Source organism: Argiope bruennichi, chromosome 6 (assembly GCF_947563725.1).
Source record: "Argiope bruennichi chromosome 6, qqArgBrue1.1, whole genome shotgun sequence".
In the NCBI taxonomy this organism is placed as follows: domain Eukaryota; kingdom Metazoa; phylum Arthropoda; class Arachnida; order Araneae; family Araneidae; genus Argiope; species Argiope bruennichi.
In genome coordinates this window covers 99,177,515-99,202,267 of record NC_079156.1, presented here as the reverse complement: position 1 = coordinate 99,202,267, position 24,753 = coordinate 99,177,515, and the positions used below count along the sequence as shown (strand labels likewise).

The 24,753-nt window shown below is 29.5% G+C and overlaps 1 protein-coding gene and 1 long non-coding RNA gene across 5 annotated transcripts in view; one reads left to right on the top strand and one right to left on the bottom strand.

Annotated features, from left to right (window-relative positions):
• LOC129971623 (optomotor-blind protein-like) overlaps nt 1–6,364 on the bottom strand; it is a 149,014-nt gene extending 142,650 nt beyond the window's left edge. Inside the window, exon 1 of one of the 3 annotated variants that reach the window (XM_056085566.1) lies at nt 6,077–6,364. The gene's annotated coding sequence lies outside the window, so the exon portion shown is untranslated. The remainder of the gene's footprint in view (nt 1–6,076) is intronic. The other 2 variants (XM_056085569.1, XM_056085567.1) reach the window with 2 other exon arrangements.
• Nucleotides 6,365–6,848: 484 nt separating this feature from the next.
• LOC129972529 (uncharacterized) overlaps nt 6,849–24,753 on the top strand; it is a 183,522-nt gene continuing 165,617 nt past the window's right edge. For both annotated transcript variants that reach the window (XR_008784870.1, XR_008784869.1), the window contains exon 1: nt 6,849–7,006. This is a non-coding gene — a long non-coding RNA (uncharacterized LOC129972529). The remainder of the gene's footprint in view (nt 7,007–24,753) is intronic.

Here is a 24,753-nt window from a genome sequence, read left to right as displayed (position 1 = left end):
AAATGATTTCATTAAAAATTTATTAAAACTTTTTTGAATTGAATGATTGCAAAATTTTCCACTTTTAGGGTCGCGTCAAAAGTCTTCTTATGAAAAAGAGGTCGGTAAAATTTTTCCACTCCAGAAGGAGTTGCGAGTTGAAAAATTATTTGAAGTCAATTATAATGATTTACTTCCCACTTTTGTCTTTAGTCAATTATAAATTTTTATTTTCCAATAAATAAATAAATAAAAAGAAAAAGAAGCCGGAAATGTTTTCCCACTTTAGAAAGAGTCGCGAGTCAAAAAATTTGCGATAGAAAAATTTTTGAGTTTAATTGCAATGTCTCATTTCCCCCCTTCTGAGGTCGAATCAAAATTCTCCCAAGGAAAAGGAGAACAGAAATGTTTTCCTACTTCAGAAGGGGTGTTGAGTGGAAAAATCTTTAAAAAATAGTAACTGAATAGTAATATCTCATTACTCACTTCGTGGATAATGAGATATTACTATTCCGTTTACTATTCGTGGTCGTGTCAAAGATGTACTGAAAAAAAAAAAAAAAAGCGGAAACATTTTTTAATTTCTGTAGAGACTGCGAGTCGAAAAAAGTCTTGTTTCCCATGGGCTACAAAAGGGGGGGGGGGGATTGGTTTTGTTCATTATAGAGTGTATTTTAATTTCAGGTTTGCTTTCAAAATCACCTTGAAAATATATTTTTCATCTTAGGCTTGCATTTTCACAATCACATAGCGAAAATTACAGAGGAACAGGAAATACAGAGGCGATAGGAAGATGCAAGGAAAACATTAGTCCTTGAAAATTTTTACGGATACCTTGAGATTTAAGTAATAGTTCATTTATTTCAATTTATAATATATAATATGACGAAGGCATGAACACATTATTAAACCAAGGTAATATTATTCCCCCTACTAAGCGTCAATGCTGCTATGCGTCCTACCGAAACATACTAGAAGTGTACAGTTAAGAAATTGCCAAATAAATAAGCAGATTCTCACTTCTCTAATAGGGATAGTAATGTTGTACGGTCGAGTGCTTCCACTCCAATGAGAGGAGTTATCTCCTATGTGATAGGTTGGGTTTTGGCGATGAATATTAATGATAGCTCTTAAGACCTAAACATCAATTCATGCTTCCTGCTGTCTCAATGAAAGTTAAATTACGTGGAATGATTAAGCAAGGCGGGGATCACTTATTTCTTGTTAGTTCAGAATTATAAGGATCTTTCCACCTTTTGTTGTTATTTTGCTAAATTTTTGGCATCAGATAAAATGATTGTAAACCTTTTCTTATTCCATACGTTGTGGCATTAGGATTTAAAAAAAAAAAATTTTAATGCAATCAACTTTTCTAATGACAGTTACTAAGGCGACTGAAACATACATGCATATTTTTTTAATTAATTCTACCTTCTTAAAATAAATTCTAACTATGGTTGTCAATGCAGCAATATATATTCAAATAAATATGATGCTGCATAAACAATTTCATTTGAAATCAGTGGTTCTGTTTAGTAAAATCTACCCTTGTGTTTTTCGCCTATATTGCTATATGTAAATAAGAAGAAAGAGTAAATGCTCTTTTCTGAAATAAACGCAATTTTCTTTTTGCTTTTATTTAATAGGAAATCACGAGGAGTATATAATAGGAAATACTATAATATAGTCTTTCATGATAATTGAATAGAAAATCACGAGACTTAAAGTCAGGGCTAAACCAGATTGTGACTTATCAGAATTAAGTCAAATTTCCAAGGATAAAAAAAACAAAACAAAACAAAACCATATATCGTAAAGTATTTTACTGTACCACGCACACACGCACGCACATTCGCACACACACTCGTACTCACGCACATACTCTGTCTCTCGCTCACTCGCTCACACACTCGCGTGCACTCGCACGTTCACACACACACACACATTCGAATAACTTTTAGACTATAGTATACAGTAAGCACATTTAGTATATGTTCTTCGAACGTCATTATTAGGACATTATAAAAGTTACTATTTAACTTTAGCTGAAATGTTTTAAGAAACGAAAATAATTTGAGGAAAATTTATACAATATTTTTTTTTTCTTTATGGAATGCAAATGTGGGATTAAATACTGGCACTGGTGGTACTGACAACTTGTAAAATTGCAAATTGGAATCCAAACTGGGATTTATTATAAAAATATTAAGATGATTGAAATTCTGGCCGTATTTGTTCGACTACTTTAAAATTCACAAGACAATGAAAAAAAAAATGATTTCATTAAAAATTTATTAAAACTTTTTTGAATTGAATGATTGCAAAATTTTCCACTTTTAGGGTCGCGTCAAAAGTCTTCTTATGAAAAAGAGGTCGGTAAAATTTTTCCACTCCAGAAGGAGTTGCGAGTTGAAAAATTATTTGAAGTCAATTATAATGATTTACTTCCCACTTTTGTCTTTAGTCAATTATAAATTTTTATTTTCCAATAAATAAATAAATAAAAAGAAAAAGAAGCCGGAAATGTTTTCCCACTTTAGAAAGAGTCGCGAGTCAAAAAATTTGCGATAGAAAAATTTTTGAGTTTAATTGCAATGTCTCATTTCCCCCCTTCTGAGGTCGAATCAAAATTCTCCCAAGGAAAAGGAGAACAGAAATGTTTTCCTACTTCAGAAGGGGTGTTGAGTGGAAAAATCTTTAAAAAATAGTAACTGAATAGTAATATCTCATTACTCACTTCGTGGATAATGAGATATTACTATTCCGTTTACTATTCGTGGTCGTGTCAAAGATGTACTGAAAAAAAAAAAAAAAAAGCGGAAACATTTTTTAATTTCTGTAGAGACTGCGAGTCGAAAAAAATTAATTTTCACAACAGTTATTTTAATCGAATGATAAATTAACTGCTTTTTGGATGAAAAGGTGTTTAAGAAATACTGATTATTACATTATTATTGCGAAATACGTTAAACAAGAATTTCCTTTTCAAACATGAAAAATTTTCGAATTTAGTATATTAAAAATTATAGCAATATTAAATCCCTCAACATTGTTAAATATATAAAAAAGCTAAAATTATATCTCCTAAACATTCTGATTCGTTAGTAGAGATTTTGTGATTGCTAATAGAATAAAGAACGCAAGACCTACGAACCTAAAACCATTATTATTTGGATAGTTTTACTCTAATTTATAATAGAAATGCGGAGTAGTGTATATTAAAATGCGCTTTACTTTTATATAGTTTTTTTGTTTTGTTTTGATTGTTTCACAATTTATTGTGATTTTCTTCTTCTTCCCCCCCCGCAAGATTTCGAATGTTTAATATTAGAATAGTAGGAAGAGAGTGCATGGGGTGTAGGTGCGATAATGACCGAAATAGCTTCTTGAAATAAACGAAAAGAAGTTTTAAATGATAAATGAAAAACTGCAATATAAAACTAAATTCAAAGGAAAATAGTTTACATGAATAGATTATTTTAATAATTGTTTTCCTAATTAATTGAACAAATTGTTTTCTTTTAAATAGGGGGTCAATAGAAATGCTGTGTAATGAAACAACTAACATTGTGCTCCCTTCACGTAACTAATTTGTGCATTTTTAATCATTCTTGCAGGTTAAATTGATTAAATTAACTGCTAAAGAGAAAAAAAAGTAATAACATGGTTTTTCTAAAAGGACTAAAAATCTTATCATCCAGTTTTAATATGTTTTAAAGGTTTCTTCACGAGTGAATAAAAGATAAAAAATTTTTTAATTGCCTAGTGTACGAAGAGCACTTTATTTGCAAACATATTGTATAATGAACAAAAAAAAAAAAAAAAAAAACCACCCATAGTAACATGGGAATTTACTATTGAGACCCACAGATGGGCAAAATAATTGTACTTAAACAGCTGGAATATTTCTCTTTTCTCATTTTTTCATGAGATTAATAATATAATTTATATATCATCATAAACCTTATCAGTTTGTGTTGATAGTTTATGTCTTGTTTTCATTATAGGGCCTTTTAAAACCCCAATGAAAAAAAATGATGAAATTTCTCGAGTTTAATATATAAATTTTTATATGATATTCGCTTTTTAATAGCTACAAATTTTTGAATTACAAATATTAATAAAATAACAATAATTATAATTCTAAGAAAGAAGTTATTTTCCAGTAAACGATTGTAATTTGAATATTGATTTAAAAGAATAATAAAGATTTTAATTAATTTCATATATGAAAACTCTGCATTCCAAGTAATCTTAAATGTTATTCCAAGAGTGTTATCATCCACTCTATGTCGCACTAATTCTCTAAATTATCTAATGATATTATAAATTTTCTCATCTGGAGCAGTTATCAGCATTTTTGATATAAAATATTATCTAAAAGTAAAATCTAATATAAAGATGTTTTAATACCAAAATTTGTTTATTTTATTTGACACTTTAGATAAATTAAACTGGGAGTAATTTTAATAAAGAAATTTGAAAACAATAATTGTTATATTTATAATTACCACAAATAAGTTAACAATGCTGAAAAACAAAGGAAAATAAAAACTTATTTTAGGATTTTTTTAATGTATATTAAATTTAGCTTTATACTCAGATAAGGTTTAATAAATAGGAAGACTTCTGAAAGTAAAAAAGTTTACATAAAAATATTTTATATTTGTTAAAAAATATTATATTTATTAAAGTCTTGCTAGTTAAAGTATCAGTTTTATGAATGGTTTGCAAACAGAAAATAAATAAATTTATTTCTGCAAAATTTATTTTTATTGTTTATTTTTTCATGAATTTGTTATTAACGGATAAAAAATTTCATATTTTCTGAAATCAGAACAACTGTAAGAAAGATAATGACTACAAATCGAAACGAATACAAATCGTATAATGATATCAAATCTAGGGGAAAAAAAATCCAAACGATATATTTCAAAGTAAATGAATAAGTTATTTTTTTCAAGATAAATTCAAGACTTGGTTTAGAAGCTAATAGTCAAGACACATATGAAACTGCAATGACAAATAATTGATTTCTCTCAAAGGAATAAAATTTCATCCTTAATTTTTATTAATAATTTATTAATTTTCCATCAAATATATTATAAAGGAATATAAATATATTCCTTTAGGTATTTTGAACTTCATAACACGGAGGTGAAATTTTCATATAATTAAAGAAGAATGAATCAATAAATATAATAATTAATAAATTCTTTATCATGTAATGCGTGGTTAAATTTAAGTATCATATTTTTTATGCTGTATAGAAATGGATAAAAATCCTCTCTCACTCACAAACCTATATATATATATATATATTCCAGTTTTTGTTAAAACTCAATGCTAAATAAATTTTCTGCTGAAATGAAAAATACTGGTCATAAAATCAAACGATAAATGTTCAAAATGCAGATAAAGCAAAGCATAAATACAATGAATTGCATAAACTTTCCTAACTTTATTTTCGATCATTTGGTTTAAAATCAATATTAATTCTCTTCTGAAAATTCGATACGTCGTTTTATTTTCAATATATATTTAAATAACATAAATGTTACTTTTGATAGGTTTAATATTTATAATATTCTGAACTATTGTGTTTAATAAGATATTTAATGGAAATTTTAATAAATAAGCAAAATTTAATTGAAAATTGTATCAAATAAACAAAACGAGCAGAAAACGTGGCCTTCTGGTAAATGAAATCTGGTAAATAGCTATTTGATCCTTTATAAAAATCATAATTTTCACTAACTTTTCAATTTTAAAATATTAAATTTAAACAAATTTAAAATTTTAGGCAAGCTAAAATTGATTGAACTATGGATTTAAAAAAAATTCATTGGTATTGAATACATAAGTTTTAAACAGTTCAATTAAAAACATACAGAGAACAAAAATTCCAAGTTTCATAATTCATCAGTTTTCTAACGAAAACCATATCAAAACCAAAGTAAAAAAAAAACAACGAAATAATCAGAAAGAAAAACCTTGACAAAATTGCAATATATAACTATTCGAAAATACGATACCAATTTTTAGATTAGAATTAAAAAAGCAAATATATTAAAATTTCTGTTAATGGTTCACTTACTTGCTCAGGATATTTGTAAATCATGCGTTGAGCAAGTTGGAAAACGGTCTTTAGTGAACACAAAAGCATTATAATCCTAAGTTGGGAGAGCAACAAACAGGAGATTCACTCAACACGGCCGCAACGGCAACTTAAACAACTGTCCATACTTCATGCGTTATGACATCGCGGTAAAACAAAAGTAAAATGTAGGCGGTCTGCAGAAACGCATCCTATGAAACCAGCGCGCTCGCAAAGTCATTAAACTTACGCTTTGCAAATTTGGCGCCGAATGCGATAAATAAAGCGCCAATAACGCACCGGCCTTTGGATTGACCAGCAACCCTGTGCGATTCCAGCTCTGTCACATTCAGCGAAGAAAAGAAAAAAAGGATGCGGGTTTATACAAAAATAATTTTTATCTCTCGAATAAAAAAAAAGGGACAAACAGCTCTTGTATTTCTTCGAACAAGAAAGTGAGCTTTGAGAACGGACACCGTGGGGGAAGGGCAAAGAAAATATTATAGAAAAAAGTACGCCGAAAGACGCACAAAAAGAAAGCACAACATGCGTAAAGTTCCGAACACCAAAGCCGACACAACTGTCGCCGAAAGGGGTGGGATATAACGCAAGTCCCGCCTCTTTGAGTGACGTTACTACGCACCTAAGCCAACCGCAACTCGCCGGAAGTGCTATAACTTGACACTTAAGTCCCGACTACTACCGCCATCCAGCGGCGAAGACTGGAAGCTTTTTTCTTAATCATTGTCAACAGAGATTTGGAAGAGTTCCTACATACTGTTGAAGTCCGTACTTCCGTATTTTTCGAGCAGTGCTTTGAATAATTTTGTATTATTTTAAATTTAAGCTTCGATTTTATCTGATATTTTAAAAATTATCTCCTTAATTTCCAAAATCAAACTAACGGTTTATTTTGCTAAAAATAATGCGGTAAGTAAATTTTTTTTCCGCAAAATATGCATGTATGATATTAAAATTTAATATTCCGAAAATTCCTTTAAAAATGTGAATTTAAATTAAATTTTATATCAATTTTTGTATTGTTATGCACTCATCCTATAACTTATGAGCAATCTTCAAATGCAAATATATTCTTGTAATTGGAAAAAAATTACATTTTCTTTCGGTAATATTGATGCCACAAATAAATAACTAATAAAAATGGAGACAATACCATTTATAAATGCAACATAATTTAAAAAAAAAATGAAATGTTCTGTGCTTGAAAGTTATTTTGGATTTTGTTTTCATTAATGGCTATTCGAGTTCTGTTGTTTAGTTCTAATTTTGTTATATGTAGATTTTTGCTTTTCCTTTATTTAGTTTCTAAAGTGAAAAGTGTTATACTTTTTGAGAAAACCTTTCCGAAAAGTTTTATTTGTTATTTTCGAAGGACCAGGCATACTATAAGAAAGATTTTTAAGTAAATATTCGTATTGAATTCGTATATATATTAAGTATAGAAAATAGTTTATTTTCTTTCTTCGTAAAAAATATTGATGTAACAAAAACAATCATCATTAGAATTAAAAAATGAATTCCTAATTTCATATAGCAAAAAATATCTTGCAAAAATGGATGAAGCTATAATTATAATTAACATCACAGTTATTTATTATTATTAATATTCATATTATTCTGAAGTTTTATTAAGTAATATTTCCTCTCATCTTTTTCTCAAAGATTTTTTGCTATTTTATATATTTATTTTTGTTCATCGGACTACAAAATTTAACTTATTTTGCATATTTTTTTAACTGTCAGATGAGAAATGATGTCTTGCAATATTGCATCCATTCGTCTAAGAAACATTCGTTAAATTGTCACATAAGCATAATTCACTCCAATCATATTCTGGTGTATGTATTAGGATTTTCAGTGTATGCATGTAAAATAATAATTTTAAAAAAAAAAGAATCTAGGGTTTAAAATTGAACCATTTCCCTTTTTTCAGCCCCTTCAGTATGAAAATATCAAGATCCTAATAAAAGTAGAGATTATTAGTTAAAATGCTCAAAGTGTTTGGGACTAACGAACAATATTAATCTAATAAAAATATCTAGTAAAAATATAATTCAATAAACATTTATGGGTAAAATAACTAATAATCAAATAATATAAATGAATAAGAGTCTTACTAACTAACGATCTTCTAAGTTATTACTAATTCTAATAGCTAACAATCTTTAGTATTACAAGCTGAAATACCTAACAATCTAATTTATTATAATATATAGTTTTAATTGAGGTTTGTAGGTAAGGGTAATTCAGAATTCTAAATTGTTTTATTTGCATTACGCCCTCCCCCCAATATAGAATTGTTAGTAAGCGAGTTAGTAAAACTTTAATAATAAATATCTACATTATTAAAAACTGCAATTATTGACAATAATAGCTTAATGGAGAAAATGAAAAGAGCCTTATAAATAGTCTAGAACTCTAAATTGTATTATTTCCCTTTTCCCACTTTACTTTTTTAAATCTGAAAATATCAGTAATTAAGAGAACTCACTAATAAAATAAAATTAGTTTTTAAGTTTAATAAAAATTGCTTTTAATGAATAAAAAAACTTAAATAAAAATAGTTTTTAAGTATAGAAAAAATAGTTTTTAATGAATTAAAAAAAAACTTAAATAAGTTTATTATTATTATTAGTTTTAGTTTATTATTATTATTAGTTTTAGTTATTAGTTTTAAAAAAAATAATGAAATTTAACCTTATTAATTTGAGATTAAAAACAACAACAAAAAAATGCGTTGTTTACCCTTGTCAAGATTCAAAACTTAAAAGAGAGATTTACTAATGCTTCTAACTCGGGGAGGGGGAGTTGGAATGCATCACTGCACCTGATTTGCTTCGTCTGGATTTTCAGGAGGACTCAAAAACGTTCAGTACTTCAGAAATTGAGTTGAAAGAAAACTAAGATTGAATGAATTTCGGTTCAAATATTGAATACTTAAAAGCATGAAAAAGCTTTATTTAATATTTGTCCTTATATTTCTTAAATTATGAAGCATATTCAGGTTTAAAATATATGTGTGTGTGCTTTAATTCTTCTTAGGATGTATTGTTACATTCATTTTCCTCTTATAAAAAAAATCCTATCAATTATCAATTAGCTACCCACATAATTTTATATATAATAATAAAAAATATGTTGCATAACAATGTGATGTGGAAATGAAAGTATTATTAATTCATTATTTTTCGGCATTATTGCCATTCAGGTTGAGACATTTGTCCAGAGCTCTGGATCAGTTTTACAACCCCGGTGTCATAGAACCCCATCGGCCTGTATAAGATTGCCGTCATAATCAAACTTTTTGACCACTGGTGAACCTCTTCATGGGTCCCAACAGATGAAAAGTTGAGGGTGGCATGTTTAGTTTGTATGATGTGTACTCCAAAACTTCCCAACAGAATCATTGCAGTTTTTCACCCGATTTGTACAAAACTGCACGGGTTCGGCTGGGAAGTTTTGTAATAAACGTTTTCACTTACGCTCAGATAACAAATAGATGAACTTCCTCAGAATGGGTTCTTTTGAAATTTGATAGAAATCAACAAATTTTGATTAGTGACCACATAAAATATTTTTTATCCGTTTTTCTCAAAGTATTTTTGTGTTATTGTGTTCAAAGTCGCAGAGCGATGTGGTTTTGGTCTCAAGGACCTCTGAAATGTGAATATTCTTTAAAAATTCTAAATCGAACGATTAGTGTACTTTGTCTTTTGATATTTCTTATATGAGAAACTAAAAAAAAATCAACCAACGAAATTTTAAATACAGAAACTTGTTGTATATTAAGTCATGGTTAAAATCATTCATAGATACTGAAAATAAAAATTAATCAAACATTGAATATAAAAATAATTATACTAATAATATTATATTGAAAATAAAAATTAATTAAAAGCATTTTTATGTCCTTTTTCGATTATTTTTTGCATCAACCTTTTAGTTCTTGCACGTACGGTTTGTATTCTCACCCCCAATTTTCAGTTTAATCAGAAGTTTGTTATTTTGTAGCTGATATACACGATTTTGCTCGAGATTGAAAGCCTTTTACGTCTAATAATTTTTATGTTAAAATTACTTTTGTATAAAATATATTATCATATATAAAATCATTTTATCATCTAAACATTTTTTTCTCATTAAAATTAAAATATTATTTGAAGCAGACAGTTTTTTAAAAGCCACCATTAGTTAATTTTCTTCATAAATTATATTTTTTATAAAAAAACTTCAAATTTTGTTTACAGATATGGAATGAGTAAAAGTTTTAATCAATGTTTTAAGATAATTAATTGAAATAGTTAATTTTTCACTAGTAAAAATATGTATAGATAAAGCTCTAAACAAAGCAATAGTCGCTCCGAATATAAATTATTAATTGTTTATTTTAAAAATTTTCTTTTGATGTTTTTCCAAAATTCTGCTAGTGTGCTCTGACGCCATTCTTCAATTATCTTAAAAATAATAAAAATAATTGACAAAAACTTTTACTGTTGCTTAGCAACAAGTATCAATAAATTATCTTATTTCAAAATCGTCTGCATCCACACAATCATTTATTAAATATGGAAAAAAAATGATGATGATAGAAAATTTTACTTAAATGAAATTGGTATAATAGAAAAGAAAAAATTTACAATTTTAAAATAATATAAAAATATTTCTTGTGGGACTATTTGGTTACTGCGAAATTCGATTAATTTTTAATTAATTGAATATTTAATTAACTGAAGCGATTTAAAAACTTAACCTATTTTTATTGTCTAGAATATTCAATATGCAAAGTTGGGCTAGATTTAGTCTAGTTGCTTTGTATAAGAGAGCAGTGAACATGCATTTATATATAGCCACTATGACCTTTAAGATATTCAAAGACAAAGATACATTTTGAGTTTCACGACCTTAATGGAATTTTTTTCAACAGATATTCATGTTTACATGTTCTTTCTTTGGAAAACGCGTTCCATATGCTCAAAAACATTCCGATAAACTGTTTTCAGATATTATTTATTAATTTTGAAAGTTTCATGTGTGTTGCTTATCTTGAGCAAATGTAACGCATCACTTCAAATACCATACAAACATTATACATAGAAGTTAATATGTTCGACGTTTCATCTTGTTTCTATCGTTGTGGTTTTGTAATCATTTTTTTTTATCTAATCTTTTATTTCTATTTTTTATCTAATCTTTTCATCGAACTCCTTTAAAATAAGGATCAAAATTCATGCGTCATGTGTCGCTTGCCATCTGAACACAATTTATAATTCTTTTTTTTAATAGGTGTCATCGCATCCATTTAACAAATCAATTTTTGTGCTGATTAGTTTCATATACACATATTTTGAAGGTCATTTTTTTTCTATTCTTAAAATCAATGCGATCTTCTTTGTGCAAGTAATTTGCCCCTTTCCCTCATTACAATTCCACCGCTAAATTATTAAAGTTTTGTAGCAAGGCATTAAGTAGCGACCATAGGAATCTATCATCATCATCCTTTTTACACTCCTGAAATATTACTTTTTAAGAAAATACTGTATTTAATGAAAATCTTATATTTTTATTACTTTATAGTATACAAAATATTCGAAAAAAAGATGCTGTAGTTATTAAAAAATATGACCTTTAGACTTCAAAAAATATTTGTTTCAGCAAATTCTGGAATTAGGTTTGTATCTGTCTTCACAGACAGATACAAACCTAATTATATATATATATATATATATATATATATATATATATATATATATATATATATATATATATATATATATATATATATATATATATATATATATATATATATATATATATATATATATATATATATATATATATATATATATATATATATATATATATGCCCTGAAAAAAGAAACGAGATTTTACTTGCGCGCGCGCCCACACAAATTATTTTATAACTAAACATTGCCATGTCGCTATAGATGAGCTGCCTTCGATATCAGGTGTGGAGTAGTGATTAGGGCTTCGGACTCACATGCATTTTTCTGGTGTTCGATCCTGCTTTTGAAATTCAATTAGATTTCGCTTATAACTTTAAACGAGCAACAGGGCAAGATTTTATTTACGATTATACAAAAAAAAAAAAAAGTATTTAAGTATTATCTGTGTTCAGATACGACAAATACAAAATAAAAGAAATAGGCTTTGAATATGCACTAATTTGTTTCGATTTCACTATAGTCTGTGTATTTTCTGTAGACGTTTCAAGGTCATATTTTCTGTCTCATTATTGGTCGTCTGGTTCCAGTAACGTGGTAGAAAATGTGACCTTGAACCGCCTACAGAAAATATACAGACTATAACATAAGGATAAGTTGTTTCGGTAAATGGAGGACGGTATGCTTATTTTTTCAACAAGTAATATATATAGAAACATTGCACCGTTCCACATTGAAACAAAATAATGTAATTAGTGAACAAAATAAAAATCAGTAACAAAAAAAAAATAGCAAAAGAGAAGAAAGCGCCTAACAAAGAACTCCAAAAAACTGCTCTTCCTATTCACCTGACTCATCCCTATGCCGAGTAAAAACGTTCGAAGTGACAGATACGGGTTTTAGAAACGAATAGTAAATAGATTTAGGCTGAAATAGTTGATTCCTAAGAAATTTCAAATGAAATTTCTGAGCGTAAAAGTTATCCATCCGTGTGTGTGTGAACACGGTAGCTCAAATGTGATAATCTAGATATGTAAAATTTGATTTATCATTGGTGTGATAGATAATGGATTAAATTTTGGATAGAATCTCTCCTTATAATCTGACTTTTATTTCCTGTGTATGTGAATATGTAGGAATGCTTACATAAGCTATATAAGTAAAAGATAAAAAAAAAATTGATAGATAAAATTGATATCTTCGCATAAAAGTCGTAGATATGTATCAAATGTTTTTCATAGTTGGAGAGAAATGCGTCATAGATTATTCCCTCCACATAGTAAAACTAAAGAGTATATGAACCATAACGAGAAATTATTCGGTAAAATTTTAAAAAAATTTACATATAGAAAAAAAATATTGATTGCGGTAACTGATTATAAAAAAGGAGATAAGATAAAATAAGTTTTTAAAAAAAAGGAAATAATAAACTCTAATTTCAGTGTTTAAACTATTTTTTTGAAAATTGTCTTACTGATGTAGATAATATGTATACCTAATATAAGTATTAAATACGAAACAAAAATGTATGCAATCATTTATTATTTCTTTAAAATAACAAATGTAATAAATAATTAAGTTGTATATTTATTATAATTTATTATTTATTTTATTTATTACTTTTTATTTATTTATATTTATTTATTTATTAAGTAATAAATTTATTATTTCTTTAATTAATATTAAATCTCCTTTATATATTTTGGTTATTACAAATTTAATTTTATTAATGTGAGTTGAACACACACACACACACACAACACACACACGCACACACACAACACACACACACACACAACACACACACACGCACAACACACACACACACAACACACACACACACACACACAACACACACACACAACACACACACACACAACACACACACACACACAACACACACACACACACAACACACACACACACACACAACACACACACACACACACAACACACACACACACAACACACACACACACACAACACACACACACACAACACACACACACACACACAACACACACACACACACACACACACACACAACACACACACACACACACATATTCGTCATATGATGCGGCAAATATTTATATAATTCAGTATTATGAAGGAATTACATTCAATGAATGTTTTTTCACTTCAGTTTTGACAAACAATAAAAGTTCGATGATTTTAATAGAGTCATGGTGTCTTTAAAAGAGTGCAATAACTTCACTACATTTTTACTTATCGTAAAAATACTTAATGATTTAATTATCATTGAAATTTGTACTAGAAAATTTATATTCTTTTATTCCATCCATTTTTGAATAATTCCAATGTCATGACATACGTACCGCAATTCCAGTATTCTTCGAAATTCACCTTTGTTCTCAGTAAATTTCATACTGATGATGCATAAATGGCTTATACTCAGTAAATTTCATACTGTAATGCAATGATGTATAAATGTAAATTACGAATAAATAATATAAGGAAAAAAACGCCGCTTTTCGATATGCTATTCATTAAAAGAATTTTCTGTCACTGTATTGAATTAGAGTATTTCTAAATTTATTAATTTTAAAGGTTGTTATTCATAGTTGCTATAATTCGCCCTCATGATGTCTTGGAGCCAGTCTCGGGTTGGGAATGAATGAGGATTTAACTCCCACTTCCCCCAAAATCTAGCACTAATGCACGATTAATTTTTCAAGATCACTGGATGGACTGCATATTCAAATATTGGTTTAATCATCTAATGATGACTCAATATTACAAGATTCTGTTTAAATTAAATCTGGTGTGATAACCAAATGGAGCATTTATTTAATGGAACTAAGGCAATTTTATATACATTACCTTCAGAAAGGATTTTTATTTCTACCATGAAGCGGCCATAGGTTTTCGTTTAGTACTTAACAATAGGGAGATGGCATATCAAAGAAAATTGTCATGTGTTTGTCTGATTTCAATCGCTTTTAATAAACAGTTAACCCAGACTTTAAATTAATTATTAAATCAGATTTCAGTCCCTTATAATAAACACTTAATGGACACTTAAATTAATTATTAAGCATGTTAATGAATTATTGAAGCTTAATATGTAAGCTAACGAATATTGCTGAAATTTATTTTCTTTTAACATAGTTAAAATGAGTCGCACATATAAAAAAATATCTTTATTATATCAAATTTGTTTTTTACACAAAGCCATATTATTGTTTTTTTTTTCCTTTGTGTACTAGTTACCTTTGTATTTACTTTGGCTATCTTGCTAATATATGTTAAGTCAGTGTCAGTTATATAATATTGTCATTGTCAGGGAAAGACACACACACGCACTCAAAAAGAAAAGAAGAAGAAGAAAGTAAGATAATATAGAATTAAAAATAAAAATTAATGCATTTTTTTATTAATGATGATGTCGTGTCCGCGTTACCACGGAAAGGGTTACAGTAGCTTCTGAGGGTAAAGACCCCTGAGCACCCGAGGGCAGAAGTCTGACTTCTAGCTCATGAAACTCACACACATTCGCTTGCACAACCCGTTTTCACATGGGGGTACATTCACACACCTTACAGATAGAACACAGATAAAGAAGAACCATGCCCGAACCGGGATTCGAACCCAGGACTTTTTTTTATTAATGAAATGTATAATTAGTTGATTTCTGCATTATGAGAGGTTCTCTATATTTAGCATGAGCGCATATTTACTTTTACTAGTGCGCATCATTTTTTTTTTTTTTTTTTTTGCTTTTACTCACTAGTTACTAGCTACTAGTAACTTTGGTCATTGCCATAACTAAATAAAAAAATATGAAGAAAGTATGGCAATAACAACAAAATAAATGAAGAAATTTTTTTTTTTTAATTAAGGAATTGGAAAATCGATACTACCTTTAATTTTATTTATTCTTTTCTACAGTAACTTAAAAATTTATAAGCAGAGATTTATTAAATTCTTAATTGTTCTGTCTTTGTTAGTATCTTTCTTCGGTTTTAGGGATTTGTTGTCATTTAATTCAACTTAAGGTTCGATAAAAAAACAAAAGAACTCATGTGTTCCTCTAAATATTCGTATAAAATCTTAATTTATGTCAGTAACTTAGTTTCAGCTTACAGTTTTCCACACACAATAATTCAAAGTATGTATAGTTCGCGGACGAAGCAGTTAAGTGATCAATCTGAGATATTTGCAAGAATTTGACTTTTGGAATATCTGTATACTGCTTTCTTATTTCTGGAATCAAACCAAACATAAAAAAAAAAATATAATCCTTTCTAATTTTTTTATCCATTATCTTCCGTTACAAAAATAACAAATCCCGAGGAACGAAAACGAATTGGCGAAAAGAGCAATAAGCCAACACTTTAAGGTTCTTCTTTACTCCGTTTCTTAAAGCTTTGCTGTTTGTTGTTCACCAAGAAATGGAACACCAGCTTGCAAAATGTCTAAATCCTCTCTTGTTTTACAAACAAGAATCCTTCGTGCAGTTTACCTTTTTCTCAGCCGTCAGCCTCGCCTCTGGCTTTAGCAGCACCCCAAACAATGAGAACATAACAGTGTTCCCCTGTCATGGACAAGGCACATCCACAACTCTTGTGTACTAAAAAACAATAATCCTAAACTTCGGGACAGCATAATTGCGTGCGGAAAAGAAGGGTTTCATGTTTCTGTGAACCCTCCTTTACCACCTTCTCGAACAATACATCAAGGGCAAGTGGGGATCAATTCTTTCATGAAGGTTAGAACAAAAGAGATAAATGTAATGCGTTCCTTTGTTGTAAATGTTAGGCTTGTGCACCCAGCGCATTATTTTCTTCGAGATACTGTAGCGGTTTTCTCATTAATTTGCTACCACTTGCTGTCAAACACTGACTTACTAATGTTGCTGAAATTCCTCTTCTTTTAGTTGATAATATCGATGAATACCTTCCTACATCGATATTGTGCTTAAATGAACTTCTAATGAACCAATTAGCATTTAGTTACATCCTAACAGATGATGGATATTATAATGTTTGTATATACGGTTGATTCCCCGGTTTCTGGCCTAATGTCGCGGATAATAAAAACCCGGATAGGCCGGAGTTCTGTAAACTCATTTCTTTGCCCACCAATAATAGAGGACAAAGTTTTTATACCAAAGCTCACGGTTAAAATACGTATTTTCTCACTTCTTATTGAGAGCCAAACCCTCTATTTATCTCAAACCAAGTATAATATGAATGCGGCCGCGACCCGGTGAATCTTAGAAGCAGTTGTCGGTAACGTGTCGAATTAAAATAGAAGATTCTGTACTTGTAATTTATATACAGTAGACTCCCGATTATCCGCGCCTGCCGCACTGTTTTTTTTTTTTTTTTTTTTTTCCCCAAGCAAAGAGAAAATGCTTCCAAAGCAAGAAGCAAACACAAATGACAGATTTCTTCAAAAAGGTGTAGTTTTACAGTTATGCTTTTGTAATTACATAATACATTACAGTATTAAAACAGTACATATGTATTAATTTTTCTGCGTATCCTTGACGCCTCTCGTAAGTACAAAGCACTTTTCTGTTTTCATTAACAAAATGTATTTTAGGTTAGTTTTGAATGATATACTAAAATATTAAGCGTTAGTTAAACATTTCCTGCTGTTTATTTTACGTTTTATTGTATATAAAACGATTTTTCAAAGTTGGAATGACTGTTTTTCTCTTTTGCTATACCCGTTTATAGCTTTTTTCGGATTATCCACGATTTTTGTTATCCGCGGCGGCCGCACCACCCAATTCCGCGGATAATCGGGAGTGTACTGTATGTTTATATACTACACTGCACGCTTCAAGAACTTATTAGAAAAAAAATAAGTTAAAAGATATAAACTGTTCACATTTGAACATAAATTCTGTAATGCCTAACTTAAATGCAGGAAACATAAACAATATTGCTAATACAACGTCTTGTCTTCCTCATTTAATTACGGTGAAAGAAAATTAAGCCGGATACTCGGGTGTCTACTGTAATTCTATAAACATACTGTTCGTTTTCGGTACCATGAGAGCACCACTTTTCGACGATTCTAGCTTGCTAAGGGGTGAGACGTGGAAGGATGAGCTCTTTCCGGAATTCTTTTTCATTCTTTGATCTTAATTTCAGCCCCATTGGATACTATTTCTTCAGTTTTTTTTTCACGCATATATGATAGTCATGACGTTTCTGTTTAGTTTTTATTTTTACCTCAAAATTGCGTATTGATTGCTTATATGGCTGGTTCCAGAGGCAAACAAGCGTTCAGGAATGGCACATTGATAATCTTTTATGTAATGTCATTAAATGTGACGGAGATTATTTATCTTTATTATTCTCAAAATGCTATCAAAAAAATTTGATGAAAGAAGTGTTTTTGACATAAAAAAATTATTATTTTATAAAACACTGAATTGCCAAATTTTAGAAACAGAAGTCTTAAATCTTCCATTTATACACTGGTGTGCAAAACTTCAGCAACGGGTGGTTTTTTTTTTTGCCATTCCACAAGAAATCATCTGAGATATATGAAATTCAGAAATGAGAGACAGCATTTTGTACTTAAACGATGACGAAAGCATAGTTTCACAATAATGAATACAATGCATATAGTAAGGAATCAAACAAAAAAAGGCTTTAATGAACTCATAGTATCGCTACCCATGATTGTTTGACCAAGAGAAAGAACAAGAAGCAGATTTTCCTTTATATGGAATATGTCCTCCCTTTGCTGCAATGGTTGCTTCGTACCGTCTCTCCATACTCAGCACTAGATTGTCCAACAGTTCTTGAGGTAAGAGTGTCCATTCCTCAATCAGCATCTGTTTCAGCTGTTGGTTGTTCCCCGGAGGATGTGATCGTGCCACAAGGTGTCACCCCAAATCGAAGGTGTCTCCCCAAAGCGTCCCACGCTTGTTTTATGGGATTTAAATCGGGAGATAATGCTGCCCAATCCATTCAAGTGATATCTCCACTTTCCAGTAGCTGGTCCGGGGTGGCCTTGCATTGTCATTCATTAAAACGAAGTGTGGTCCAGTAGCACCTCGGAACAGACACACATGGGGAAGGATCACCTCCTTACAATAGCGATCTCCGATTAGGGATCCTCCGTCGAAAACGTGGAGCTCAGTCCTCCCGTTTAGCTTAATGCCTCCCTGACAACAACTCTAGGATCACCTTGGCGGCCCCTTTATGTGATGTGACTGGGATGAAACCCTGTCCCGACCTTTCTCCAAATCAACTGATGTTAATAATCACTTGTGGCATTGGAACGACTCTCATCCGTAAAGAGAACACGACTCCATTAATGAGATGTCCAGTTTTTGTCCTCCTTACACCACTCGAAACATTCCACCGATGGCCAACTTTCAAAGGAATGCAGCCAGCGTTCAGGACAGTGGGCGAATAGGCCACCTTTGTCAAGGCATCTGGCCACTGTAAACCGCTACACTTATCGCCATGTTGCTGTATACAGTTGCTGAGCAGCTGCGCTTGCTGACTGGTATCGGACTCTTTTCGTCTGCAGGACGATATATCGATCATCCACTGCAGTTCTTTTCCTAGGGCGACCACCACCAACCTTTCTAACAACCATGCCTATGGTTTGGAAGGCCTTTCAAATGCGCGAAACGTCCCTTCTTGTTGATTCCGAACTCCTCAGCAACATTAGTCAAACTGGGCCCCTCCTCCAGCTTTCCGATCATTTTTCCACATGTGAAGTTTTAAAGATGATTTCTTCTGAACATATTTCACTAAGTTCTCACTTACACTTGCAGCGAATCTCTTTAATTGCACCTCCGTTCTTCCTTTCTTTGTAGTCTTGAGCTACCCACGCCGACTGTAAGCGTTTTGCCTACACTCACTTCGCCTATGATTTTTTGTTCCTGATATTTGCTTACTCATTACGTATGCATCACCTTTCTACAGAATTATGTGTTCATTGTACTGATCACAATAACCTCTTTTCTTCAATTTCATGGCTATCTGCTTAAAATTTACATTGTTGCTTAAGTTTTGCACACCAGAGTACATTATAATTAATGTTTAGGTCCTTTAGAGTCATCAAAAATTGCTCTAAAGTATTTTATTGTGAATTAGTATCTTTTTCCGATAATACTACGAGTTATAGGCAGCTTTTACTCCTCCTAAATTGGCGTATAATAAGAGTTCATCTTATTGTTAAATATAAACATCTTCTTTCGTTTTCCCTCTCATCCCTATTTAGATTAAATAAATGCATCCTGACGCTTGCCCAAAATCGCATTTAGCAGAAAAAAATGATGATGATGATGAGCATGATAAAAATCTAATTTTGATAATGAAGTTTTTAATAAGATCGCTGTAATTCAAATTTAGTTCTTGTAATAAAAATCGAAAAATCAAGCAGAAAACGGGTCAATCGTCAAACTCCTTATATATATATATATATATATATATATATATATATATATATATATATATATATATATATATATATATATATATAATTAATATTAATCTCGCTAGTAGAACATACCCCAGAACAGTTTTCGAAATATAGTAAGAACATTATGAAACCATGGCAGAAATATTTTGGAACAAATTATGTTTTGATTATGAATTATAAATGTAATAAAATACTTTTATCTGGATCTTTAAAAGTATAATTGCTGTAACTGTCGCTATCTCATCCTGGTATATTGCACTTAATAATCTTAGCAAATTTCTTCAAAATATCGATTTTGAAATTTTTATTTATTGCGTTCTTTAATTGCAAGTATTCCGGTTTCGAAATTACAAGTACTTTAGCCGCTAATTCGATCCTCTGTTCCTAAATTATCATGAGATAGAATTAACCTTCATTAAAATGTTTAATTAAATATCGTTCAGTTTTAAACATCATATTTAAACTATGATTAAGTGGATTCATTGTTTTTGGAGTCTTTCGAATTAAGAAGGCAACTTCCACAAGAATTGTCTGATTGATTCAGCTGGCAACTCCTAATTTGAATGTTGATTCAGGAAAAAGTATTCAAACAATGACAGCAGATACTTTTAACTAGAAATTTATATTTGCTTTTGCCTAAAACAACTTTGGTGATTAATTCAAACTTATCTACTGAAAAAAAAGTCAAAATCAAAATAATTGCTAAAAATACAATGAATAAAAAATACCATAAAATCAGAACAAATGTTTTGGGAGGCCCCTTCATTTTGTCAGCATGAATTGCAAATTTATTCAAAACTGAAAATTACCTGATTAATTGAACAGGCAACTCCCTAATTTGATTGTCGACTATTGAAAAACTATTCATAACAAATTTGCCTTATGGTAAGTAGCAAACAAGCAAGAAATAAATCAATTTATATCAATATTTTATTTATGACTTTCGCCAGGAAATTCTGGAGCTAAACGGGCAATGCAGAAAACAAATCAATTCTGCAAACCATTTCAAATTATTCCGAAGTTCGAGCTTTGATTTTGCCAATCTTTCATTGAATCAAATATAATAGCCACCGGACAGTTATTGCACAACTCATAAAATCTGTCTTGCCCATATTGAATTAGCGCCCATGTATTCGGCCTCCTGGCTGTCGTGCAACAGAGTCATAACATTTTTTATACGAAATTAACGGCAGTTTGGCACGGAACATGGGTTTAGTCACGTGAAAAAGGAATAGTGTTAAGGTCCGACCCTTTCCATCAAGTCCTTCAAGAGATGCTACAGGTTCCATGGTTCTATAGGAGCATGTTTTGATTAAATTGGTTAAAAAAAAAGAAAGAAAAAAAGGAAGTTTATTGCGTCCCCTATTTCTTTATTCCCATTTAACATTTAAACGGTGGAAATCTTTAAACACTGGGCGTGAACAATAAATAGCAGAAGGACAGTTCTATTTTCATTTATTGTCCTCTGTCACGTTTCTGCAAGGAAAGGGGGGAAAGTTGATTGGGGTTTCCTTTGTTGAGATATCTTAATAATTTATTTATAAATTTGTGGCAACAACTCAATCGTTTTGTTATTCCCGCTTAAATGATTTGATATGAATGCATTTCAAATAATTATTGAAATATCATTCAGAATTCGGAATCTATTGTCACGATTCTTTTTCAATAGTTTTTTCCTTGTAACTTTGATTATTATTTCAACATTTATATAATTGAAGTATGATCCTCACCGGCATGCGTAATCAAACAGCGGACACAGTAGTCACAATGAACAGGATATTGCGAATTTTATAAAGCTAAAATATACTAATAATCTCTTTTTCTGCTAATAATAAAGAACAATGTTGGTGTTGTGTTTCTTTGTTTATGCTGTAGTTCTACAGGTCAGGTCATTTGAGCTAGAACTAAGTAAATTTGCACATCTATTTTGAGCTGGAAAAATTTACATCTCGAAGATTTTTTTAAAATTTTTAATTAATTAAAAATTAAACGAAATTTTATCTTCATTTCACTAGATAACTTCCGAAAATATTACAACAAAAAAATTTATACCGTAGTAAAATTTAAATAAATAAATAAAAATAACGATAAAAAATAAATAAAATAACGATCATCGTTTTTGTCGTATTTTTTCCCCTCTTTTTTTAAAATCTATTTCGAAAAAAAAAAATTAAAGCACATTTTGAAGCAATATAATCTGTTATTGAAGTGAAACTCAAATTCCATTTTCCTATTTTTTTTTTTTTTTCTTTTGTTGGTGTTAAAATAAAAATTACTTCATTATTTCCTTTACTTTTACCCATAACATGTAGGTTTCTATTAAAGTATGCTTTTAATATGCGTTTTGAAATCTATTAAGCTTTGAATTAGGGTTTAACTTCCCAAGTCAGTAAAGGTGAAACTGTTTTAAAAGTTCGTCCATTTTTAAATATTGCTACTCTTTTATGTTACGTTTGTAAAATGTCAAAAAATGGATACGAATTTATAAATTTGACGCAAAAACTATGTATCCATATATGTTTATTTTCTCATTGTGTTTCTCACCTGTATTATTCAAATATACATGGGCAAACACTGCCTTCTTTTACTGAAGCGGATCAACAAATTTGAAGACAGCATACCACATTTCAGTAGTCTAACACAGAATTCTCAAACTTTTAAAAATTGTTGCGCGCTTTTAAGAAAACGAATTTAAGTTGACCCACTTCATTTTTGGTGCATTGAATTTTTGGAGAAGAACACCTTACATTCTTTTTGAAAAGTAATTGTTAGATGAAGAAAAAACATTTATAATTAAATTTTTAAATTAATAATAACGAATTGCGAATAATAAAGAATTAAATTAATAATAACGAATTTAAATTAATAATAACGAATTGCGAATAATAACGAATTAAATTAATAATAACGAATTTAAATTAATAATAACGAATTGAAATTAATGCTTACGCAAATCGAACAAAAATGAGTTTCTGATCCGATGCAAAGATATGAGCTCACATAAGTCGCTTATTTACATATTGTGGCTTTTTTAGTCGTATTGATATCATGTGGCTTCATAAAAATTTTAAACTGTGGAAACTGTTTTTATAAACTGTGGGAAAAATACGTAAATATTAAGGATCTCGTCGTAACCCATCAAAAATTTATTCTCAACTCTCCAACTGGTCATGACCCGTAATTTAGGAATCACTAATCTAACCAATTCCGCTGCGAATTATTGCGTTCATTTACACCTAGGAAATAAAACTATTTACCAAGCTTTTCCAAATAGTTACATGAGATATGAAATTCGATAGTTTTTATAAAAACTTGATGTTAAGCATGCTTTTGTAACGTCAATCGTATTTAGCACCAATTAATAATAACAAACATTTACAAATGTCATAAGAATTATATTTCAAGAAAGTAATAACAGTATTATGACGATGCATTTTTATAATTGATGAATATAAATAATTTGAAAAAGTAAAGGAATAAAAATATTATTGTAAAGGAATAAAAATATTATTCCTTAAAATATTCTCTTTTTTTGTGTATGTAAGGTATAATTTAATTTCTGTTTAAGGAAGAAATTAATAGATATATTTAAAATCAGAATTCAATAAAGATTGTGAAAAAAATATATTTAAATTCCGATACTAAGATCTATAGTCTGTAATTAAATCCAAAATGACTGATCCTTAAAAAAAGATCTTCAAATCGAACTCAATTTAGTAAATGTATCCAATCACAATACTTAATAGAGTAAATTAGCCAAATATATAGAACATAGAGCATCAATATCTGATTACGATTCAATAGACAAAACCGTTTACTGATTCTTAGAATATATACTTGTCAATTAAATGAAATACTTTGAACTATAAATACAATCCATGTGACAAAATGAAGAACGTATCAGACAAGTTACGGTTATTAAATGAATGTTGAGGTCAAGGACTTTTATTTTCCATAACATTTTAGATCAACTAACCGCAAGATCTATTATGAATGAATGACATAATAAGACATTTACCATTGATCCAAAGACACAAACCATTGAGCAGTATTTAACTAACAATGAAGTAATTTGAAATCTTTATTGATTTATTCAATATCAAACAATTCTAATTAAACTAATGAAAAATATGGTCTGCATTGTAATTTGTCCGTTGTATCCATGCCAATAAAGTACTACATTTATATTTATCTTGTTTAAATGTTTTGATTGTGGATAAACTTGGAATATAAAACATTATAAAAAAAAAAAACTCATCATGTTTATTTGGATAAAAAAATTTTTTTATTTAGAGTTACAGCTTAGATTATCATATTTATATTGATACAAAGCTATATTAATTACGATTTATATTTCATAAACGCGCTTAGAAGCAATTTCTTTCCTCTTGCCCCCCCCCTAAAAAAACTTTTTAGAGCTACGATTGTTTCAACTTATGTATGGAAAATATAGATGTCGATATTGACTCTAAAACTGCTAATGAAAATAAACTAAGAATTGCAATGTAGCTAAAAAATAAGGAATACGATGCTTCTATGAAAAGCGGTTTA